This window comes from Populus euphratica, unplaced genomic scaffold (assembly GCF_000495115.2).
Source record: "Populus euphratica unplaced genomic scaffold, PopEup_1.0 scaffold34.1, whole genome shotgun sequence".
Lineage (NCBI taxonomy): Eukaryota > Viridiplantae > Streptophyta > Magnoliopsida > Malpighiales > Salicaceae > Populus > Populus euphratica.
This window is the reverse complement of record NW_011499883.1, coordinates 1,362,487-1,365,748: the sequence shown is the minus strand read 5'-3', so window position 1 is coordinate 1,365,748 and position 3,262 is coordinate 1,362,487. Positions and strand designations below refer to the sequence as shown.

Sequence of the window (3,262 nt, the reverse complement as noted above, 5' to 3'; positions counted from 1 at the left end):
TGACCAGTCACATATGAAAGCAGACAACTTGTATTGTAAACCATATTATTATTAAAGCATAAAACAGTTTTAGGAGTAGTTGGGAACTCGGTTAAAAAAAAAAATTGATTTATTAATATTAAAAATAAATTTTAAAAAATAAAAAATATTAAATAAAAAACATTTTAAAAAATAATTGCTATCACCACAAATTTACTAAACTTTCTTTTTTATAAGAAACAAATGTACTATATTTCTCTTTTAGACACATGGAAGGAAACTACACTAGATCAAAATGAGATGCTTCATTCGATCGACCATGTTTCTTGATCGTAACAATCTGTCGCTATTCGGCAAGCATTAATATCTTAAAATTATAGAAATAAGCACAACAAATTGCGTTTGGAACAGAAAAGAAAGCGTGCCTACTCACTGAGGCATGGCATCGAACAGCTGGTAAACACACTCATTGTTGCTTTTTCAGCCGCAACAAATTTCCTTTAGCTTATTAGCAGTTGATTCATCGACCGAATACTGCACCAAATAAATGTACCTCCGTCAAAAAAGATCTCTTTAGATTGATCATAACACACATATATAGACAAGCATTAGAATCATACAAAAAAGAAGACCTTGTTGAGAACCCATAGGGAGTGGTTATATGCTCGAAGGAAAAGCTCGTCGAGGAATTGTGTGTCACTGACTTCGACATCTCTGTAGTTGACGAAGTTTTCGCGTGCGTATTTAGCGTAATAAGGCCTTGAGTCCTTTGGTAGCCGCCTCACTAGCCGAAGAACCTGTCCATACACTCTCAATGCTTTCTGCATCTCTTCGAATCGTTGACTGCAGTTCCTGACTTCCTGCTCTTGAGATGCCGTTTCGCTGCTATGTTGCTAGAAGTTCAGGCCTCTGTATCTCGTTATTGGGCTCTACTCAATTATTGCCGGCCCGGTAATGGACAGGAGTGTGTAGATTTGTAGGTCCAAAAATAATATGATTGGTTTTGGGCTGTAGAGCAACGTTTTGTAAATCACATAGCCTTGCCGTCAGGATCCTCTTTATTTTTTCCACTGGGTAAAACAGCCTGTCCTCGGCTTTACAAAGCAACGGCAGGCCGATCAGTCATTTTGTTTTCTAACAGCCAACCACGACACTAAGAAATGTTACAATCTCCAGACGAGATACATACAAGAAGAGTTCAAGAAAGAAAATGAAAGAAAAATATCATGCCTTTAATGCAACATCAAATCAAACACATTAAAAAACGGCTAGAACCACCAGTTCTCATACGTGGTTTCTTATAATGGCATGCCCATTATCACTCACTCTGTCTTTGAATGTATAGCGCAAGAATCAACCATTCTTCGCAGTTTCCTATCTCCCAAACAGTCGCTGTACAAACTAAAGTAGCCAAACCCAAGACATTTGCCAGGATTATGGACATTTATATATGTGAGCTACCTAACTTGGAGGAGGGGCCAAGCCGGACTCACCGCTCATCTTTGAATTGGCGAGTTCGAAACCTGTTAGTATATTATTATTATTGTGGCAAATACCCCACCTTCATTTTGTATACATGGAACAACTCATCACCCATTTGTTACAAAGTATAAACATATTTTATGGTATAATTGATGCTATTTTTTATGGTTTTTTTATCCTCTTCATGTTGACAAATATTTATTTTGTATAAATGGAACAACTCATCACTTATTTGGTACAAAATATAAACATATTTTATGGCATAATTGATGTTATTTTTTATGGCTTTTTTATCCTCTTCATGTTGACAAATATGCTGGAGAAACTTATCATTGATGCCTATAAAAAAGGTATAATTTTAGAGAGCACAGTTATGAGAGTGTGAGAAGAATAAGAGAGAAGAGAAGAAGAGAGTGGCTGCAATGGCTGCTACTACTACAGCAGCTGCAAGTACAGCAATGAAAGTTGGGAGTTGAGTAGAGATGATATAATCATCTTCTTCTATGTATTTGTATTGTATCCTTTCTCTATCTCTAATAATATAGACCTCTCCTGTGAATGTAGGTGATTTACCGAACCACATTAAATATTGTTTTAGTATGCTTAGCCTCCAATGGACAACTATCAGAACATAACCAGTCAGAACCCCCAATAATTGGTATCAGAGCATTTGGTTTAAAGTGGTCTTTGATTTCTGCTTAAAAATAAAAGTTGTCAAAAGTATGTTTTAACCATATCACTGTGTAGTGGAGAAAGAGACGAGCACACTGGTGAAAATGGTGAAATTTTTGACATGGAACATGGTTGTACGCACCAACACGCGCCGGCGACGAGGCTACCGGCACGTGCCAACACCCCCCACGAGATGCCATAGGTCTTCTTCGCCCAAATGGGCTATAGTGACTCGAATACCTAACGATCTGAGCCATATGACTAACATGGATAAGGATGACATCATCATGATGTAATCGTGGCGCTATATGCACAGTTGGCATGTTATGTCAGCGACCAATCAGCTGACACATCAGCAAACTGGGACCCACCTGCCATGTCATCAGCCCCAAGCTGAGTGGAGCCAGATAAAGTTTGATCCAAGCTGTGAGCCGAGGGATAGGATCCAGTGTGGCTGATCCTACATGCAATCGATTCTGATTTTGAATTTGGGCCGCTCATTAGGCCAGAATTGTTTTGATCAAATCTCAGCTATCTGAAATGTTAATTGGATGATTTTAAACTTATTTCTAACTAATTTGATCATTCTAGATGCAATGCTATGATCCGATTGTTGAAATTTAGGCTGAAAGTGATGGTGGTGAATTAACAAGAGAGATTGTCCAATTAGAAGACATCTAAAGGTCATTATGGTGGTCGATGGAGATGAAGAAGAAAAAGAAGAAGAAGTCACACATGTTTGCCCAATTATGTGTGTTGAACTGCTAAGTGAGAGGAATTTTAATTGCCTCGATGAAAGGTGAAATTGGGACACTCTTGACACCCGATCATGTGGATGATTTGAGGTAGAAAGTGGAAATTAATGAAGACTAATCTTAATGAATCTAAGTACTGGTAGTCTCATCAGATATTGAGAAACCAGGTATAAAACAAAGATATTCTAGATCACTAGTAAAGGAAAGCTGCAACAAAGCTAGCAAATGGTTGTATATACAGAAAGACAGTATGATGGATAAATATGACTTAAAAAGTTCTGTCTAGAAAATTAGGTTGTGATGGATAAATATGGCTTAAAAAGTTCTGTCTAGAAAATTAGGTTTTAAACGGGACTAGTATGACCCCTCCAATC

At 37.6% G+C, this 3,262-nt stretch overlaps 1 long non-coding RNA gene across 1 annotated transcript; it reads right to left on the bottom strand.

Moving 5' to 3' along the window:
* Positions 1-265: 265 nt before the first annotated feature.
* On the bottom strand, positions 266-1,054 carry LOC105129848 (uncharacterized). The gene is made up of 2 exons (XR_843146.1): positions 612-1,054; positions 266-513 (listed from the first exon to the last, which is right to left on the bottom strand). It is a non-coding gene; the product is annotated as an uncharacterized LOC105129848 (long non-coding RNA).
* Between the last annotated feature and the right edge of the window lie 2,208 nt (positions 1,055-3,262).